Genomic DNA, 22350 nt, shown 5'->3' on the forward strand with positions numbered 1-22350 from the left:
AGGAAGATGGAGAAGAGCGTGCAAGTGAAGTTTTAGATAGACAGCGCTGTATGGCCATAGATAAATATTATCCGGCCTTGCCGTCTTCTCCTCCAAAAGTGATTGAAGACCTTGAAAAAGATCCTTTGATCTCTCATTTACTGAGATTGCCACCTCCCTATGTGCAGGGTGCTACTGCGCCTCTATTACCCCCGGTTGTTCCACCCTTTGTTGTTCAACCTCCTGCTGTTGTTCAGCCACCCGGTGCTCCACAGATGGTTTTGCCTCCTCCTGCGCAACCCATTCTAGGGTCGCCAGCCTTGCTACCAGCTTTGCCTCAAACTCCTTTGCCTTCTGCTTCTGCATCTTCGATTTCTACTGTTCTTGTCCCTACACCTTCTTTGCCTCAAAATACTTATTCTCCTGTTCTTATGTCTGCTTCTTCTCCTTCTGTTCGAAAACGAATGACAGAAACGGTTTCTAATTTGTTGTCACCATTGTTTGGGTCACTGAATATGACCCCTGTTTCGGAGCGTAAGCAGAGTCGTAGTCAGCTTCCTGGTTCTGAGGAACGGGCTGTGTTGGATTTGTTGGCTCGTAAATGGATTATAAATGCCTCAAGGTATAGTTTGCCAGCGGTTATAGATGTTTTCTTTAAGCGGGAGCCGCCTAAGCAATGGTATGTTTTTAATATGATGTGTATGTTTTTGCGTCAGGAATGGGAAGATAATGATTTGGGTTTGATCCCGCAGGAACTACTTGATGTTCAGTCGGATTTTGCTAAAGGGATGATAGTAGAATCTGATATTACAGATGCCGTAGAGACGATACTGGCTTTTAGATCTAGCTTTCCGCCTCAGACATTGTACGAACCTGATTCTTCTGTTAGAAGAAAAGCGAGACAGTATCCAATGAGAGAAGTTCCCCCAATTTGGAAGGAAGGGGACCCAAACTCTAATCCAGTTATTCTGCCGCATTTTCAGCGAATATGGGTACATGTTCCTTGGAAGAGAGCAGAGGTCTTGGCTCTTAAGCAGACCTTACCTGACCCTCGTAAGAATCCTGCTGGTTATTACAAGGAGTTGTCCCAGACAGTTGAAGCATGTATTATGAATTTAGCTGACATCGATATGTTGATGGGTAATGTAGTCCCCAACCTTTGTGGGCGAAGATTCGTCATGAGAATCATGCTGCTGAATTAGGTGATACTTGGGCGAATATTGTTGCCGCCCATGGTAGACAGGAGGGAGGTGCTAAACCTGAACCTCTAGTTTCAGAATTACCAGGTAGAATTATTAATCTGATGAAAACGATGATGCCTGCTTTACGAGTAAATCGGGATAAGTTAGCAGCATGTAAGCAGAAGAGAGACGAGAGTGTATCTGATTTCTTCACTAGATTTGAAGAGACGTTTATTGATCATAGTGGTCAGGATATGAGTACGGAGGGTGGTCAAAGGTTGTTTGTGGATAAATTTGTCTTTAATTTGCTTCCCGAACTTTCTAATAAGTTAAAGGACTCTGAGAGTTCATGGGCTGTCTCTTCGTCGGCCCAGATATTGGCTACTGCACAATATTACGAGAATAGGGATAAAGATGAGAAGGATAAAGTGGAGAAGAAAACTAAACAGTTAAAGACGAAAGTTCTTTTGCAGCAAATGTATCCGCCTCGTCAGAATCAGCCTCAGTTTCAGCAACCTCCACAATTTCAGAGATTGTTACAGAAGCCTGAGCCTTATGTTCAGCGATTCTTTCCTGGCCCTAATCAGTGTGCTTATTGCAGAGAGGAAGGTCATTACAAGAATAGTTGCCCGGCTTTGTTACAGCGTGCGAATGGTGTATCTGGTCAGAGAGGTCGTGGTAGTTTTCAGCAAGCTCCTAGGGGTGGGGGACGTGGTGTGATCCCTCAGAATGAGCGTTCCTCTTCCCTACAGAATTCTGCGAATTATTTTGACAGACAGAATGTTCCGAATGGTCAGTCTTCCCAGTATTATGTTGAGGATTACTATGTCGAAGGTGAGAGTTCTGGTTATAATGATAACTAGGACAGCCAAGGACAAAGAGAGGGAGTAGTGGACCTTATGTTGAAGTGATTACATCAGGTGTGGTAGAACCTTTTCTTTTGGATACTGGTGCGATGAAGAGTTCCATTATGCACTCTAAACTTCCTGGCGCACCTTTGTCTGGCTTGACCAATGTTTCAGTAGGATTTTCAGGCGCCCCAGTTCGTAATCCGGTTTCTAGTCCTTTGTCCCTTACCATTGGCCCTTGTGAATTGGAAGCTCCACTTATTTTAACGACTGGTTGTGGTGAGAATCTGTTGGGTTTGGACTTGCTGAAAAGATTGTATGCGACATTGCATTGTTCGCCTTCGGGAGTACAACTTACCCTTGGTAAGAAAGTGATTTCTCCAATGTATTTGTCTAAGGATTGTTTGCCACTGGAATTGCGTTCACTTCCTGATACACTTTGGGCTACAGGTCCAAATGATGTTGGTCTTTTGCAGATTCCACCTTATGTTGTCACCCTTAAGTCAAATGCTAGGCTACCTCGCATTCCCCAATACAAGATTTCGAGCGATGGTGAGAGAGCTCTTTTAGCGATTGTCTATGATCTGGTTGAGAAGGGTGTAGTTGAGGAAACAAGAGGTAATGTGTGTAACAGTCCTGTTTTGCCTGTTCTTAAACATACTGATGCTTCTCAGCCACCTGTGTACAGGTTTGTGATCGACCTTCGAGAGGTCAATAAGATAGTAGTGCCACAGTTTCCTGTGGTACCTGATATCACTGCCTTGTTGACTTTGATTCCTGCTTCGGCAGCTTGGTTTTCTGTCATCGATTTGAAGAATGCTTTCTTCAGTATTCCTATTGCTGAGGAGAGTAGGGATACTTTTGGCTTCTCATTAGGAGGCCGGAGCTTCCGGTTTAAGAGAGCTCCCCAAGGTTATTGTGAAAGTCCCTCCATCTATAGTCAAGCGTTGAAAACTCAGCTTGACGGTTTTGTGTTACCTGTTGGTGCTACTCTTATTCAGTACGTCGATGATTTGTTGGTTACTGCTGATGATGAAAAGATTTGTAAATAGGCTACTCTTTCTTTGTTGCGGTATTTGTCTGACCTTCATCATAAAGTGTCACCTTCAAAGTTGCAATATTGTCGACAAGAAGTGACCTACTTAGGTCATCTCTTATCGAAGGAGGGAAGGAGATTGACCCCAGAACGAATTCAAGCGATTGCGCAAATGAATGTACCATCCATACAGAGGGAAGTGCGTGCCTTTTTAGGTATTACATCATATTGTAGACAGTGGATCCCCAATTTTTCCTTGCTAGCGAAACCTCTGTTGGCATTGACTCTGAAAGATACTCCGCATCCTCTTCCTTGGTCTGACGAATGTCAGAAAAGTTTTTCTGAACTACGCGATGCATTGTGTTCGGCTCCTGTGTTGGGTACTCCAGACTATAGTAAGCCTTTCACGTTGTACGCGCACAAGAGAGAAGGTTGTGCGTTGTCAGTGTTGACACAACCATTTGGGGACAAGCAGCGTCCATGCGCGTATTTTTCAGCAACGTTAGACCCAGTTGCTAAGGCGTTGCCGAGTTGTCTGAGAGCTACAGCTGCAGCGGCTGTTTCTATTTGACAGTCTGCTGGTTTGGTATTGGACAATACGTTGATTGTGATGGTCCCACATGCAGTGGATACCTTATTGAACAGGACTAAGACACAGCACCTTACTAGTGCATGTCTGTCAGGTTACGAGTTGACATTGTTGGCTAGTCATGTTCACATTAAACGATGTAATGTGCTGAATCCAGCTACGTTGTTACCGATCTCTACAGAGACGGATCCTCAGGAACAGCATGATTGTATTCTTCGTACAGAGGAAGAAACTAATGCTAGAGTCGATCTAAGGGATACTCCCCTTACGGATGTTGATGGTACCCTATAGGTAGATGGTTCGTGTTTTAAGCTTCCGAATGGTGAAACGACTGCAGCGTATGCTATTACAACTTTACATACAGTTGTTGAGACAGCACGCATACCACAGAATTCTGCCCAAGCAGCAGAGTTGATTGCATTGACGAGAGCGTGCGTGTTGTCAGAAGGAAAGCGAGTGAATGTTTACACCGATAGCGGTATGCGTTTGGTGTTGCCCATAGTTTTGGGCGTTTGTGGAGAGAGCGTGGGTTCCTTACTTCGCATGGGACAAAAATACAGCATGGGCAGTTGGTGAATGAACTTTTGGAATCTCTCACTCTCCCAAAGCAGATTGCAATTGTGAAGTGTAGTGCGCATAAGAAAGTTGTGGACGATGTTGGTCGAGGGAATGCGTTTGCAGATGAAGTTGCGAAGGAAACGGCGAAAGACGTGATGAGCCGTATGTATGTTGCAGGCCCTGCTAATTGGGTTATGGCTGGTGGAATGTGTGAAGACACAATAGAAAGTGTGAAAACGATTCAGGCTGAAGCGACTGAGAAAGAAGCAAGTGTTTGGAGAGAAACTACGGGTATGTTGGATTCGATAGGTTGTTGGGTTGAGTTGTCAGAACACCAGCGATGGTTGTTGCCTGATTCGTATGTGCTCCCAGTGGTTACAATGGCTCATGGAATGGCTCACATAAGTTCGAAGGGAATATGCAAGTTGTTGGCTCCAGTGTGGCAGAATGCTGGAATTCCGAAAAGTGCAGAGAACGTGGTGAAACATTGAATGATTTGTCTGAAGTATAATCCTGGTAAGGGAACTCCAACTCCAGCTGGTCATTTTGCTCCTCCAACGTATCCGTTTGAAGTGATACAGTTAGACTACATTCACAGGGAGAGATGCAATAATTTGAAGTATGTCCTTGTGGTTGTTTGTGCCTTTTCCAGGTGGATACAGGCCTACCCCCTAAAAGATAATACTGCCTTGTCTACTGGCTGAGAGAGTACTTCCCTAGGTATGGTTTGCCGAGAATTGTATGGTCGGACAATGGGAGTGAATTTGTGGGTCAAATCATGAAGAAAGTGTGTGCTGGATTGGGAATAAATCAAAAGTTCCATGCAGCGAATCACCCCCAGTCTGCTGGACTTGTTGAATGTTACAATGGTACCTTGAAGCTGAAATTAGCTAAGGTACAAGCGAGCACTGGTCTTACATGGCCGGATGCCTTGCCGTTGGCTCTTTTGTCAACAAGGACGACTGTGCATTCTCGAGTGGGACTTAGTCCGTATGAAATTGTGTTTGGTCGTCCTGCGAATGTTTGGGGTGTGCCTCGTCCTAAAGAATACAGCAGTATTGAGTACCCTATGTTGGTGGATTACTTACATGACTTGACTGCTAAATTACGTGTTCTCCACCAACAGGTCTATGACAGTCTACCGACAGCAACTGCGGATCCAGGACACACAATTCAACCCGGCGATTATATTCTCACGAAGAATTTTCAACGAACAAAAAATTTGGAGCCGAGGTGGACTGGACCGCATTAAGGGGCCGATTATGATGGCGGACGGACCTGAGTCCGTCCGCCACCATAGAGCAGGAGGGAACCTCCGCATTGCCTGCCGAGTTCCCTCCTGTGCAATTAGGATGTGACCGCCACCCTGGCGGTCACATCCTCTATTGAAGCCGCATCCGCCGCAATGGTAAAAATGCATACATTACATTTGTATGCAGAAAGCGGCAGGCACCGTGCGGTGCCTGCCGATTTCTGCATACAAATGCAGGGGGGTACCATAAGTACCTCCCATGTGCACCCCCCACCCCCCTTCACCTAGGGGGCCCGCAACGGGCCCCCGCAGTGAAGTTACACATGCTTTTCCACGGCAGAAAACCAGCCGAGAAAAAGCATGTTTTAAAGCCCTTCCTAATATGACGGACGGTGTCTGAGAGACACCGCCACCATATTAGAGCTTTTCCGCCGCAGTTGTAAGCCAACCGCGGCGGAAAAGCTGCGGACGGTAACCAGGACCCACCAGCCATCCTAATGTGGCGGTGGGTCTTTGGTGGGTCCGCTGCAGTTTTTCCGCATCCTCTGGGCCGGCGGTGGCTTCCGCCGGCCCGGAGGATGCGGAAAAACCGCAATCATAATAGGCCCCTTAGTTTTGTTAGTGACTCGAACTGCTGTTAGAGTAGCTGGCAAGAAGAAATGGGTGCATGCCACCCACTGTAAAAAAGTTCCATTGCCCTTACCATATGACAAGTGGGTGAGGGGAGGTATAGCCGATTCTGAACGTGAAAAAACTCTTAGATTTGTTCCATTTAGTGATGCTCATTTGACATGGACACGGTCAGAACGCGAGGATGATGATGTTCTGCAAGCTGCTGTGCTTCCTCATCTAAAGATTGACACCACCAATCCAGAACTTTTATTTAAGGATACAACTGTACCTAATAAAGAACGCTACAATCTAAGACCGCGAAAGACTGTACATATGGACAAATAAAGTTGAAACTGGAATTTTTTATATAGTGAATTACACCTCGTCAGATCAAGAGACTTTTTTTTTGCTTTTTCCTTTTTCGAGTCACCATCCGGACTCAACTGTAAGGTCGCGGTGTAAAGACTTGGGAGTGCAAGCCGAAGACACAAGGTCGAGGTTCTGGTTGGTCTCAGGGCGTTCCCTGGACTGACAGACGCATTCCTTAGCACGGAACACCCAACCGCCGCGAACAGCACGGTTAGAGGATGGAGTCTTTTGGGTCTGAGAAAGGTGTTGAGAAAAGTGGTTTCAAAATGAAAATGTGTACATTGGTTCGTAGCAAATGTTTTTTAATAATGTGTTTCCTTATGCCTGTAAATATTACGTTAGCTTGTGTGGGTTGGATTTTCTATGTCACACAATTGCCGCTTACATCTACCTCCCAACCTACTCTTTCTTTTTCTACCGTTTCTCCACATGAGTTTCATACGTTACCTGAACATGAACAGACACGAAGATCAGAATTTGTGAATAATTTGTTTATACAGATGTTGCATCAGCATCAGCTAGTCATAAATACCACAAATTATTGGGTGTGTGGTCTTATGCCACATACTACAGACAAGGGAAGGCCAAATTTGGTTTTGCCTTTTTCACCTAATGGGTCAGTTTGGGCACTCCAATCGATGTTTATCTATGCGAACGAAGCCTCTCCAGTGCGTTTTGTTAACGATAACGTGAGCAAGAATGCTTTGATACGGGGAATAGTCGATATGATTAGAGATATTGACGCGTATCATGCTATCCCTAAAGATGAGGTACGAGCATATGTCGGTTGGAATAAGACGACATATAGTGTTAGCTTGACGGAGAAAGAAAGGCAGCGAAGGTCTCCTCCTATTTGGATTGTACCCCACCGAGGTCATCTTTGTTTGCAAGGTAATGGTCAGAATCCGAGAGCTCAGCTTGGTAAGAGTGTGTGTGTTCACACATACGTTTATACGTCCCAGAAATCTCCTCCGTTCGTGCCAGCTAAAGGCACGTATTTTGTCTGTTATGATAGAGCATATACATGGTTGCCATCTGATTTTTCCGGCACATGTTACGTGCCATTTTTGCTTCCCCCTACATACACTGCTGTTTCCGATTACCATAAGACAAGATATGGTAGAGGTGTAATCGATGCGAAAGATACTGTCGCACAAGAAGCTGGAGACTTCTTTAAGGGTTTCCTACCCTTTTGGGGTCCTATGGCTAATAGTAGGAATATTCGTCAGCTTGCGAGAGTAGTTGAGGCCACTATAAATGAGACTGCAGGTGCCCTTAGCAATATTACAGCTGAGCTTCAAGCGGATCGCCTTATGACATTACAGAACCGTTTTGTTTTAGATATTATACTGGCAGATAGAGGTGGGGTATGCAAATTGATTAGATCTAATTGCTGCGTTTTCATACCAGATAATGCCCCGCCAGTGTACCAAGCCATCTCTAGACTACATAAGATCTCTGAGTCTATTCATGTGGACGAAGGAGACTGGTGGTTGATGGGATGGTTATGGGAATTGTTGTCCAAATGGGGATGGAAGATTCTGATGTTCCTTGGTATGGCGTTAGCTATCCTTTTCTCGTGTTGTTTATGCATCCAGTGTGGTCCCGCCATTTGTAGTCTTTGTGCTACGATCTGTGTGAGAAGACCAGTCCCGAGAGAAGTAAAGGATAATAAGATGATGTTACAGCAACACCTTGATGACCTGATGAGAATAGATATAGACCTAGATTCAGATTGACATGAGTTTAGGCTATTGCCTACGTAATGGCAAAAGGAGGGTCTGAGGTTCTGTGATTTTGCGTGCTTTTAAAGTACACGACTTTCTTTTCTAAACATGGGTTTTTGCCATGCGTCGTGACTGCCATCTGGTGTTGCCTTTTACGTAGGCCTCAGAAGTTAGTCTGCGAACAAAGCAGTCTGACCTTTTGTGGGTCATGTGTACATTAACTAAGGTTTCCTTCGTGCACTGGAGTTAATTTCAGAAGCTGGCCTTTCACCTGGAATTGACCCTGCCAAGCCAATTTCCCTGCAAGATCGTTATCCACTTTCCCAATCACCATTCAAGACATTTGTTAACTTTTAAGTTTCTTTACGTTTCTGTTATCTTGCACATTATCTGAAACTACTTTTCTTTACTGTTTCTTCATTTCATGGGTTACGCTTTGAATTAAGGGTTTGTCCGGGCCTTCCAGATTATTATTTAGATATGCCTAAATATTAACTTGTGGGTTGGGACACTGTAAAATGAGCTTTACTATATGATGCTGTGTGATGTCATGTATTTTCTATTGGTTGAATTTTGGTGCAGGGGCGTGCATTTTAAATGTACCTTTTTGTGCATAAATAGGGATGTCTCGCCTTAGTAAAATTGAGCAGTTTCTTGAGTTGTACACCGTGTTGTGTTACTGGGATTTCTGCTACTAGCTGCAGCTAATAAATTTGATCTCTGACGCCACCTAGAAGTATTCCGTGTCTCTGTATACCAAGGCAAGGGAACCCAGAGGACTTTGGGCGTGTCCCTGGCGCCGCTGGGTACTTGAAATCCCAGTTCTTCAGTAAAGTTAATGTGATATTCCCTAGCCAGTTTTACTCCACTTTACACTCTCTTTTCACTATCACACTAGGACACTCTCACACTCATCAAACGACGAGCAAAATCAAAAGATCTCTGATAAAATGAGACCCTTCGGGGGACCCATAGGGCATTGCAGCGGCAGCCCAAAGAGGAGCACCCGCCCGATGATGAAGCATTACAACCCCAGGTATGTGTGAGGGCAACAAGAAATTATCTTGTTGACTGCTCTCTATTATCTGCTTTAGTGCCTAGCAGTTTTGTCTCTTTTCTCATGGCATGCATTTATGCCTTGTCAGGAATAGTTACCCCCTTTTTAGGTCTCGCCTGTCGATGCGCATGCGCATCGAGCTTGCGAGACTATTGGGGCTTAAACAGTCTTTAACCAACTTGCAAGGAATCGTGGCGATTCCTTGCAGTGCCCGTGAAATTGAAGCTTAATGCGCATGCGCTTAAAAGCGCGTGCACATGCCCCCAGCCGCCTGCCTGCCCCTGCTGCTTTCACACCCTCTCGCCGTCTGTTCCCCCTGCTGCGTCATCAAAGGCTTTCACGGCGGCCGGCCATGCTTTCAGTTTCACTGCCGGCCGGCCGTGTAAAGTGCACTTCAAAGGCCGCTCTCCCTGCTCCGCCCCCTGTAAGTGCTCTTGTTTTACTCGTTTACTTGTTTTTCGAACATTTCTCCCACCCGTCTTCCTTCTCTGTAATCCATCCCGCCCCCTCCAGCTACATGTTCTTTGTTTCCCAGCCTCTTGTTTAACTTATCCCATCCCCTTACTGTTTCTTCTACCCTGTCCCTGTTTTTCCTGCCACCTCCTATACGTGCCCCATCCCCCTTCCCCACTACAGAGCGCCCAAAGCAAAGAACCATTTGCCACCCCCTCCCTGCTGCTGCTCTTCCCAGCGCGTGCACTACACCCCCTTCTCCCAACGCTCTCAGCTCCTTGGCGCAGGTCACGGCTGAGCACACAAGCAACAGACCCTCTGTATTGTCCGTTTGATGCTGGCCTCTGGCTTTCCGTCTCACTTGTTATGTTTCATTGCCTGCTTACTCCTGTTTATTTAATCTTTTAAACTATCTACACTTCTAAACTCCTGCTACATTAACGTTTTAAATTACAAATTAAAGCGTGCGCTCTGCCTCAGGCATCTGAGCCGTCCCTACGCTCCCCACCCACCCCCATCCTTCACACCCCCTGCTTCACAGCCATCTGTTCCTCTCTCCCCGCACACAGCCTCTCCGACTTCCCCTCTCTGCTGCCAGCCTTAGGGCCGCCTCTGGGTTCCCATCCTCGGCTCTGCTGGCATCTCGTCTCCTCTCGCTCCCACCGCTCCTTTCCCCCACTCCTTGTTACTTCTGAATTCCCCGATATTACTGCAGCATAAAGGAGGTGTCTGTCACACACAACCATGAAGGGGCTCACTCATTTTTCACTTGTTTAACTTATCCCATCCCCTTACTGTTTCTTCTACCCTTTCCCTGTTTTTCCTGCCACCTCCTATACGTGCCCCATCCCCCTTCCCCACTACAGAGCGCCCAAAGCAAAGAACCATTTGCCACCCCCTCCCTGCTGCTGCTCTTCCCAGCGCGTGCACTACACCCCCTTCTCCCAACGCTCTCAGCTCCTTGGCGCAGGTCACGGCTGAGCACACAAGCAACAGACCCTCTGTATTGTCCGTTTGATGCTGGCCTCTGGCTTTCCGTCTCACTTGTTATGTTTCATTGCCTGCTTACTCCTGTTTATTTAATCTTTTAAACTATCTACACTTCTAAACTCCTGCTACATTAACGTTTTAAATTACAAATTAAAGCTTCCCCGTGCGTTTTAACCTCTATAGAATCAGAAAGATTTGCCTGCCTGTTTCTTTTATGTTTTCACCTACCTCTCTGTTTATTAAATATCCTCCTTCCCCACATGGTTTCGCAGGTTTGCTGTTAATATAGTTTTACATCATAAATATTTGCTTTCCCGTCCTGGTTCATTTGTGTCCTCCGGCATAAAACCTTTGTCTGCATGTTTCTCTTTAATTTCCACTGCAGCCAGGTAATTTCTCATGTTTCCTGTTGATTTAAACTTTTACATTATAAACATTGTATTTCCGGTTACATGTCCTCCTCCTCACAATACCAAAGCAGTGCCTGCATCTTTTCTTAACTTTGAAGCCTTTGCTGCATCTTTTGTTATTGTTTTTACTACTCTCTGGGCTCTTCAACCACCAATCTGCGCCTCTTCTGTTTATCACGTCATTTGTGCCCTACATATTCATTAAAGATGGACATACCTGCTATGTCGTACGCCCGTTTACTCCTAAACATAACACATTATAAATCACAGCCCTTGCCGCCCGGTTTCCACTCCATCCATCCCTCCCCCCACTCCATCATCCCCCCCCACTCCATCCATCCATCCCCCCACTCCATCCATCCCCCCACTCCATCCATCCATCCATCCCACTCCATCCATCCATCCATCCATCCATCCCACTCCATCCATCCATCCATCCCACTCCATCCATCCATCCATCCATCCATCCCACTCCATCCATCAATCCCCCACTCCATCCATCCCCCACTCCATCCATACATCCCCCCACTCCATCCATCCATCCATTCCCCACTCCATCCATCCATCCATCCCACTTCATCCATCCATCCATCCCACTCCATCCATCCATCCATACCACTCCCTCCATCCATCCATCCATCCATCCATCCATCCATCCATCCATCCATCCCACTCCATCCATCCATCCCCCACTCCATCCATCCATCCCCCACTCCATCCATCCATCCATCCATCCATCCCCCACTCCATTCATCCATCCCCCCACTCCATCCATCCATCCCACTCCATCCATCCATCCCACTCCATCCATCCATCCCCCCACTCCATCCATCCATCCCCCACTCCATCCATCCATCCATCCCCCCACGCAACACCACTCACACACGCAACACCACTCACACACGCAACGCCACTCACACACGCAACGCCACTCACACACGCAACGCCACTCACACACGCAACGCCACTCACACATGCAACGCATCCACGCAACCCCACTCATCCACGCAACCCCACTCATCCACGCAACCCCACTCATCCACGCAACGCCACTCATCCACGCAACGCCACTCATCCATGCAACGCCACTCATCCACGCAACGCCACTCATCCACGCAACGCCACTCATCCACGCAACGCCACGCATCCATTTGCAAAACGAAAAACGTCAAACTCTTCTATTGCGAGACCTATTGCATTTTCAATGCTTGTTTTAAACATATATCTCATCAGACATTACCATTCTCTATTATAAAAACAGGCTATTCACATGTCCCTTCCAGATCCCTCAGGATTTCTCAGTTCTCTGTTCCTTCAGCAGAAGAAAAACAAAAAGATGTGTCTGGTTATCAATCTAAGGGCCAGATGTAGGTAGGGTTTTACCGGTCGGTAACGGCCGAATTCGGCCGTTACCGACCGGTATTTGGCATTTGATATGTAGGGGCAGGTAAACAGGGAAAATCGGTAATTTTACCGATTCGGTAAATATACCGGCCGGTAAATTTACCGACCGGTATATTTACCGAATCGGTAAAATTGATATGTAGGTGGGACTCTTCTGAGTCCCACAAGGCCTACAAAATCGGTATTTTACCATCAAATTGTATTTGATGTTAAAATACCGATTCAGGTGTGCATGCACATGTGTGCATGCACACCTGTGCCATATGACAGGCAGACCTGCCCTTAGGGCAGGTATGCCTGCCATATGGCCCCCGAACCTTTTGTGGGGGTGCTAGAGGGTGTCAAAGTGACACCCCCTGCACCCTTGTCAAAATCGGTATTTACCGAATCGGTAAATACCGACCGGTAATGCCCCATTCATTCCTATGGGCTTCAAAGCCCATAGGAATGAATGGAGCATTACCGGTCGGTATTTACCGAATCGGTAAATACCGATTCTTAACGATTCGGTAAATGGAACATCTGGATGTTCCTACATACCCCCACTTCTTATTTACCGATTCTTAATTACTGAATCGGTAAAATTCGGTAATTAAGAATCGGTAAATAAGTTTTACCTACATCTGGCCCTAAGACTTTTCAATCAGTTTCTGCTGTATTGACATTTCAAAATGCAACAGCCACCACAGCGGTCACAATGCCTATATTTTATATTGCAGCGGATGCTACTGGCTGCAGCACATGCCGTAGTACAAAAAGGGGACACTGCACATATCTCTTCACTATGTGGCAACCACCATGCGATGCCTGCCACATGGTGCAGGGATATGTGGAGGAGCACCGTAGGTGCCCCCCAGGTCCCATGTCTGAGGGACAGAGGGTAGGGGGTTAACCACGGCCCCCAATGTCCCTTTCTCCCTCCAATGCACCAATGGGCTACTTGAGCGCATCGGATGCGTGGATGTCGGTCTTTCCGACTGCCAACCATTCGCCTGCCATTGTAATATGGCGAGATGTAAACTGGGAGGTCAGGCAGCCCTTCTAGCAGGATTCAGAGCTTCACAATCAATTCCCTAACTGAAGGGAAGCTAGCTATAAGAGATACTAGTTGTGCACAGTAATCTTGTCAGACACCACTGGTGTTTGGGACCTTCACTGAGTCAAAGAGAATTTCTTGCACACTGAGCAAGGTAAGGGCCTAATACTTATTCACAGGCTGATTGATTATTTTTCATTCAGTGTTCAAAATGTATGAGGCTCATACAATCTAGGCTTACATGAACACGGCATGATCTTTGTATGATCTTTTCATGAATTTTATCATGTTCTTCCAAGGGATGGTTTCAGCAAGATCACACTTTTTAAGTTTAGCATTTGCCTAGTCCTTTTTATTTTACTATATAATGTACTTAAGTTCAGCAAAACGCCTGCATCCACATGTCTGTTGTTGTGTTGTTTACATTGTTCTTCCACCCACTGGTGCATACAGCATGGGCAGCGGATCAGCTCACTTCAGTCATTGGCTATCTTTACTGTACCAAGAGCATTCTGCTCTTTTCCCAGCAGCACATAAGCTCACAGTAGTTCCCTTCAGTGCCAGGGAGAAGGAAAGTGTGCTTCTTGGGACCAAGATATAGTTTTGCTTTAAGCCAATTTTTTAAATAATGGTGGGGCCCAGCAGTCCCTGCAACAATACGTTTTGCAAAAACCATGACAAAACAAAACAAGCATTTTCAAAATCAAAACGATAGTAGCCAGTGCCGTACCTACTAGCATTGCTACTATTTGTTGCATATTATGCTCAGACAGGTCAGCCACATCTATTGTCAAAGAGATGCAGACAGGAAGAGGAGTGCAACAGGGGAACCATGAGGAAAACAAAAAGAGGAGACTTTGGTTCCACAACCCACCGGATACTGAACTCATATACAGTAAAACTCAGGAGGGAGTGATAGGAATGGTCCAGGTACTGCTTTCAGGCCAGTCGAAGGACTCTGGGGTATATTTACAAGAAAGTGTGATAACTACCGCAAGAGTAGCGTAACGCAACTTTCAACTTCGTAGCCTATCATGGGAAAATAACTCTGTGGCAATGTGGAATTCACAATGCAGCGATAGTATGCGATAGTCTGCCAAAACCACGGACAATGTCCGCGATACAACCACCTCAATGGAGACAAAAAACACAAACCACAACACCAATAAACCTGCGATAGGCCAAAGCGCGATGAGGAAATCAGCGATAAGCAGCGCCAGGCCTGCAACACACCTGGCAGGTGGGAAAAATCACCATAAAAATAGAAAAACACCCAAACACGAACTGACCAACACCCAAACACCATGGAGGCAGCCAGAGCAGGTGCAGAGGATGAATGCAACCCCACAAGCACCCGGACACCCAACCTGGGACCTTGGGGACAGGGAAGGGCAAGTACAAGAAGAGGAAGATGAAGTTCAGTCCGCAGGTGAACAGGATCATAGTCACGGAGGTGATGGAACACCATCAACAACTGTTCATCACCTCCAGTGTGTCAATGGGCACCAAAAATGGAATCTGGCGGGACATCGTGAACAAGGTGTATGCCGTCGGTGAGCACAAGAGGACAATGGACGAGGTCAAGAGGCGATGGAATGACATCAAGCGGAGGACCAAGGAGAAACTCTCCGCCAACCAGAAGGCAGCAATGCAGACTGGAGGTGGGGGTCCAGCGCCACAGTTCGAGCTGGATGACATGGAGGAGCTGGTGTCGACAGTCATCAGTGTGGAGACTGTGGCCGAAGTCGGAGGATCGGACACTGCTCGACAGAACACAACGCAACCGCAACAGGGTGAGTGACCACCAGGTACTGGGTGGGACAGGTGGAGATGGGCACAATGGCACACATTCACAATCAAGCAGAGCAGAGTGCACACCCACAATGACTCTGGGTCCTCGCCCAGATCTACAACACTGTCACAATGTACAATGCCATGCTGTCTGATTGTCAACATGTACCATGCGGCTATATACATGTGGACGCATTGTAGTACACCATCTCCCCTTCACATCACAGGGGCACCGCCAAGACCTCCTGCAGAGCAGTCACAGCCACTCTTCACCGATGACGAGGAGGACAACACCAGCATTGGTACTCAAACCTTCCAAGCCATCATTGACCTCATCCACCACTCACCTCCAGGATCAGGACAGCCTAGCAACATCGAGGAGACCCCACCCACTACCCAAAGCACCCACCAGGAGGCACCCACAGCCCCGGCACTCTCCCAAGACCCCCAGGAGCAACACATGGCCTTCCAATGCCGTGTGATGGAGTGCCAGAGGGAGACTGCAGAGCAGGTGCGGCTGGACTTCGGCATCATGGCAACCAAACTTGACGCCATCCTTGGGTGTGTAGGCCCGCTCCATGGTCTCCAACAAGCCGTGACTGACATCGCTGGAGTAATTACATGGAGAGAAGAACACCGGTCCACTCAGAGTGACTCCAGCGATACCAGCCGTGAGCGTGCACACATATGGAGGCTCATGGAGGACATGGTGCGGATGGAGGCGGAAAGGAGGGCAGCCACCGCTATGTAGCTGGGATCTACCATGCCCTGCAGATCCTCATCATATTATTGCTACCACAAGGCGTGGCGATGATGAATGCTGCTGCCCCACACCATCTACATCTCCGCCCCCTGGTGTGTCTCTGCCTCCCAGTGCAGCAGGCATATCCACTACGACACCTGATGTGTCAGTGGCACACAGTGCGGCCAAAAATCCACCTCCGGCCCCTGATGTGTCAGTGGCACACAGTGCCGTAGCCGGTACTGCAACACCCCCAGGTGGGGCAGAGCACACATCCGAGGACGAGGATGTGGATGTGCCTGTGATCAGAAGGACTCAGTAGCATTAATTTCCGCCACCTGGCCTGTTTCTGCTTGGTCCCGCACATGGCCTTATGACCTTTCACTGACCCCCGATTCACACAGATGCACTCACCTTGGTCTACGACATGGACTGCCACATCCTGTTTGGTGACCAATGACACGGCGACACTGCCGCAGTACTTGTCATCCGCAGTACTTGTCATCCCCGGATGGACTCTGGCTGGCCCTCCACAGGCCCATTTTGTGTAGTGTGTTCGGCATTGCCCTGTACCGCTCCAGCTGCAGAACGGCACTGGATGTGCCAAAAACATCCAGTGACGCACTGCTGTGTCATGTCTTTCATCATTCAGGTATGTATGTGTGGATGAATGTAGGGTCAGTGATTTTCCTTGTGTCAATGATGCTCATCCTGTGGGATGCCAGTCAGAGGGTGCTACATAGCAATGTGTGTTACGGGTCCCGTGGACACCACAACAGAGATACACGCATCAGCCACTTTCTTGTCCGGACATGGACTGAACCATGCCCAAAGCTCTCCCGAATCATTGTTGCAGGCCCTGCGCTGGTACGGCGCACGCCAGGCCAGACCACTCCACTTACGCTCCGAAGGGGGGCCTCATTGCTACCCGTCGCAGTCATACATCGGGCACAGGCATCACAGGCCATGTGACCCCGCAAATATAAGGGGCCGACGACGTCACAGACCCCTCTGCCACTGGTGACTGTATGACAAACCCGAGGCCTTGAGGCCGACACTGGCCTACCTCCACTTGGCGCTGACTGGGGTTGAACAGGGTTTGTGGCACATGCTGCATTGCAGACAGCACAGGCACCCCGCCACGGGATGGTGACTGGGGTTGAACAGGGTTTGTAGCACAAGCTGCATTGCGGATGGCACAGGCACCCTGCCTTGGGACGGTGACTGGGGTTGAACAGTGTTTGTGGCACACGCTGCTTGGTGGACAGCACAGTCACCCCACTATGGTACTGTGACTTTGGGCGCACGGAGTCATTGGCACCTTAAGCTGCTGAGCGTGTGTGCAGCCTGCGATGATACCCCGTCCCGGCGGTCCGAACTGCTCAGAATCTGTGTGCCTTGCTGGACTGCAGTGTAGGCCGCGCCAGCGGGCTGCTCAGGCCTACCGCCACGTGGCCTCGCTTCCTGGGATCACAGAGTTAGTGGCACCCATTGGGCTGAGCAGCCGTGCAGGCTGCGATGTCCTATGTCCTATGCCATGGTGTAATCAAGACCCAGCACCAGACGTGAGGCCTGGTGGCCTGCGCAGCATGGCTGCATGGTGTGGAGGGTGCCATGTCCGTGGGCCCCGGGCTTGTGGCTTGCTGCGGCACGTGGTGGGACCTGCTGCCTACACGCCGGTGGGGTAAGGTGAGCAGTGAGGCTCGGGTGTGCACGGGCAGGCATGCTCCGATGGGCGGCGGGAGGGGCTGGGATGCCTCTGCCTGGGTGTGCATGGGCAGGCGGGCGACGTTGTCTTTTGCAAGTGTGTGTACTGGACTCTGTTTCAGGTGACAGCTCTGACTCTGATGTGTGCCCTGTGTACAGCGATACATACCGGCAAGTGGTTGGAGACACACCGGTGGCAGCAGGTGAGCAGTTTGGCCTGGGTGCGCAGGGGTGTCACTCTCTCTCTCTCTCCCTCTCTTCTTCACCCTCTCCCCCTTTCTTCTTCTCTCTCTCTCTCCCCCTCTCTTCTCTCTCTCTCTCTCTCACCCTCTCTTCTTCTCTCTCTCTCTCCCTCTCTCTCTCCCTCCCCCTCCCTTCTTCTCTCTCTCTCTCTCCTCCTCTCTTCTTCTCTCTCTCTCCTTCGCTTCCCTCTCTGGACTTTGATGTGCGCAGGACACACCTTTTCATCATGTTTTTTGTCTTGCAGGCTGTGACCTACGGATTGTCCCGAGGGGAGCCGCCATGTGTCTTCATTTCATTTCTGTGTTAATTTCAATAAAGTTTCATTGGTTGCTTCAAAACTGAATGTGTGATGGTCATTTCAGTAACGACACATGCATGTCACCAGTTGTGATTGCACGACATCAGGCAGATTATTTCGTACATGTTTAGGTGTAGCTGATGTGGCAAGACTTTGGTCGGGGGGTGCCAGGAAGGGGTGGTCCGGGGTGTGATGTCAGTGGGTGTGGTGGTCCTCTTGAGTGTCTGTGCTGCATGTTCAGTTGCTCCATGGCATCTGTTTGTCTTCAGGTGTGGCTGTGGGCTGGGCTCCCTTTTGTGGTGCGGGCTGTGGTCTGACTTTACACCAGGTCAGAGCAGGTGTTAATTTCCAGCTGCTAACATGCTTTATCGCGCGTTTTGTGTTCTTATCGCCGATCTGGCTGGTTGTGGTGAAAAGACAAAGTTTATGTGTTACATAACCATAAAGCTATTAAGTCAAATGTGGTTATGAGCAATGAGTCTCTAGAGCAAACCGACTTGTTTACTTATCTCGGAGTAAGTATCAACCGTAAGTTAGATTGGAAGCCCCAAATAGAAATAATAGTGCTTAAACATTCACAGATAGCAGGGGTGATTTTGAAAGAACATAGGCTTTCCCAGACAAAGCCTATAGGCCCTGCAGATTTATCATGTTAAGGTTATGGCGTCCATTTTGTACGGGGCAGAACTCTGGGGGTTCAAAAATCTGTCATCACTAGCCCAGGCTCAGAAAAGTTTTCTTCGAGGCTTGGTTGGTCTCCCCCAGAGTACTCCTCTTACACCATTATATTTTGACATGGGGAGCCATTCACTGACCGAGGTTGCTAGGTTTAAGCCATTGGCCTACTGGAAAAGGCTTTGGTCCACTCCGGAGCTGCCCAACTATGCCTCAGCCCTTATGGACATCAGAGGACTTGATATTTCCCATAAGATATGCTGGTTATATCAGATTTGGTATCCTGAGCCAATCTGGGTCTTCTTCACTGACCAGTTCCTTTTTGGAGCATAAGCCAGAACCATTATATGAGGAATTCTGGGACTTCATAACAAGGCCACTTGACAGAAAACTTTATTTTCAGTTCCGTATAGGAACATTGCCAACTAAAGATTTCACTAAGACCTGGCATCCTTCCCAAGATAGTAAATGTCAATTTTGTCAGAATAAGGATATGCTTTTGTCAGAATATCTCATATACTTTTTGTATGTCCAGCTTACTGTTCGCATTGGAGGAAAGGATATAATTTTGTCAGAATATCTCGTATACTTTTTGTATGTCCAGCTTACTGTTCGCCATGGAGAAAATTGTGTCGGAATCTTGGAACTAGGTCGAGTGACACAGTGCTAAAAATACTTAAGACTAACACCCAAGAGGCTATTGTGATAGCTGTAGCGAAGTTCCTTGGGTGGGCGTGAAGATTACGTCTAAAGACCAATAACTAGCAGACTGCGACAGTGCTTACCACTACTCTGTCTTCTGCTTAGTAGCCTTATAGTATTGTTTTACACTGTTTTATAGATATTTTTTTTAAATTGTAATATCGGTGTATTTGAACTGGGACCAGCCGTTGTTGATTATTATATGAATTGTCTTCTTAGCCCATATGCTTTTTGAAATCTTTTAATTCTATGTATTTTAACCGCACACAATCATATTATTTGTATAGTCTTTGACAAGAAATGGGTTTTATGTATCCTGTGTTGATGTAAATATTCTTGTCTTTTATGATCAATTTGGTCGAAATAAGGATGTATGACGTTACAACGCATGCTATTACAACGCATGCCTTTACGAAGCAAGTTTTACAACGCAAGTCGTTACAACGACTTGCGTTGGGGGGCGCTGGATAGTGAATAGTTTCATTTACTATTCCAACTCCAGTCCCCGTGGATAGTAGGGAAGGTGTTGGAAACTATTCCCTATCCTAGAGCGCCCCCCAGCGCAAGACAATGTAAAAGTTGCGTTGTAATGGTTGCGTCGTAAAGGTACTTCGTTGTAAAAGTTGCGTTGTAAAGGATGTTCCCCCGAAATAAAGACTAATACATTTTTTTTTTTTTAAAAGAATGTTGAGGTGTTGTGTTGTCGCAGCTTTTTGCAAGGGAACGTCTACTCTGCATCTCATTAGCGATAGTTGCGGGGGTCCTCTGTGGCGATGTTTTTTGCGGCTGCTATCGTGGGAAAACTGGTGCTGTGGGCTGTTAGCACCTGTTTGTGAACAGGGGGTAAATTTATCACGACTTTGGCTGCGATAAAGTGCCGTTAATTTGGTGATAGCTCCTTGTGAATATGCCCCTCTGAGTCCTCCATTTTGAGTTGCCAGCCACATGAAGGAATCCCCTAATACAGTGTTTCCCAAACTGTGGTCCGTGGACCCCCAGGGGTCCGTGAAACATTCCCAGGGGGTCCGCAGGCAACAGTTTTAAAAGCACAGAAAAGTTTCTTTTATAATTAGCAGCTTTCCAGCAACAATAAAAGTGTCAAGAGAAAGCCAGTGATTAATGTACCTGCTGGAGCATGAGGAGAGTTTTGTTCAGTGGCAGCTTTGACTTAACTATTGTAGCACAGAGGGTTAATGTGCCTACTGCAAAGAACGTGTAACATGCATTTTAAAAAGCAGCATTTTATGTGCATAGGTTCGTGGTTACTGCTTTTGTCACAGAGATTCTGTTGTTACTGTGCACTTCATAAGTGACAATCGTAATGTAGCAGAGGGACCTATAAACTGTCATGAAAGAGCAGCTTGCAAACTGCATGGTACCAGTTAGTAACTTTTGTTTTTTTTTCCAGTTATTCATTATCCTGATGCTGCTAAAAAGATTTATTTGGGTGGAAATACATTTTTAATGTTAAAGTCAGTGCTAGCCACTGTGTTATGTTCTAAATCCTGAATTTGTGCTTTTCCAGACCAAGCACTCTTTAAACATTTTATATGCACACTGATTTACATGTACGATTCAATGTCTCTATATGTGTGTGATGTAAAGTCCTCTGACATCCTACAATGGTATGAGAGATGCTATAAAGCAAATTAAATACATGTGACTGAGGGGCTATTACTTCAATATAAAATACTAAGGGCCAGATGTACGATCCGTTTTTATATGCGCGAATGGGTTCGTGAACCCGCTTTCACATGCAAAAACGTATTGGGCCATGTACATTGCCTATTTCGCGAGTCGCAATTTGTTTGCGACTCGCTAAATAGGTTTTGCAACTTGCTATTTGGAAGGGGCATTCCCTTCCAAATAGCGAGTCTTAAAACCATGTACAAATGTTTTGCAGTCGCAAAACACTCGCAATTACCACTTACTTCAAGTAGATAGTAATGAATTCGCAACTGGGAATGGGTCCCCAGGGGACCCCTTCCCCTCTGCAAATGCATGCAAAATTATTTTTTAAGGGCAGGCAGTGGTCCCAGGGACCTCTGCCTGCCCTTAGAAAATGAAACGAAAATGTTTCATTTTCTTTTTTTTTTTTTTTAAATGCATGGTAAATGGGCTGCATTTTTTTTAACTGCTTTATTTAAAAGCAGTCCCAGACATGGTGGACTGCAGAGCCCAGCAGGCACCATACCTAGGAGGGCTGGCATTCCCAATAGGCTCGCAAATTGCGAGAGGCTCATTAATATTATTGAACCTCGCAATTTGCGACCCCATTGGGAATCCGAAACCGTGTTAAACACACTGTTGTACATTTCGTTTAGCGACTCGCAATTTGCCACTCGCAATGTGTCGCCAATTGCGAGGCGCTAAATGAAATGGTCGTACATCTGGCCCCAAAATCCTTAGGGGCAGATTTACAAGCCCCTTGCACCTCTTTTACGCCGCCGTTGCGTCCCTTTCGTGATGCAGCAGTGGCGCAAAAGATGCGCCATGGTGCAGGGGTATTTACAACGTGACGCATCTGGGAGATGCGCCACGTTGTAAAGCCCTGCGCCAGAAGGAGGCGTTCCGGCGCAGTAAAGCCTCCTAAAAGTGGCTGAGTGAAATCTACAAGATTTCACTCAGTCACTTTGGGGCCCATGCTGCGTCAAAACCCTTCGCCTGCTTGAAGCAGGCGTAAGGATTGAT

The sequence above is a fragment of the Lissotriton helveticus genome, chromosome 9 (genome assembly GCF_964261635.1).
Source record: "Lissotriton helveticus chromosome 9, aLisHel1.1, whole genome shotgun sequence".
Taxonomy (NCBI): Eukaryota; Metazoa; Chordata; class Amphibia; order Caudata; family Salamandridae; genus Lissotriton; species Lissotriton helveticus.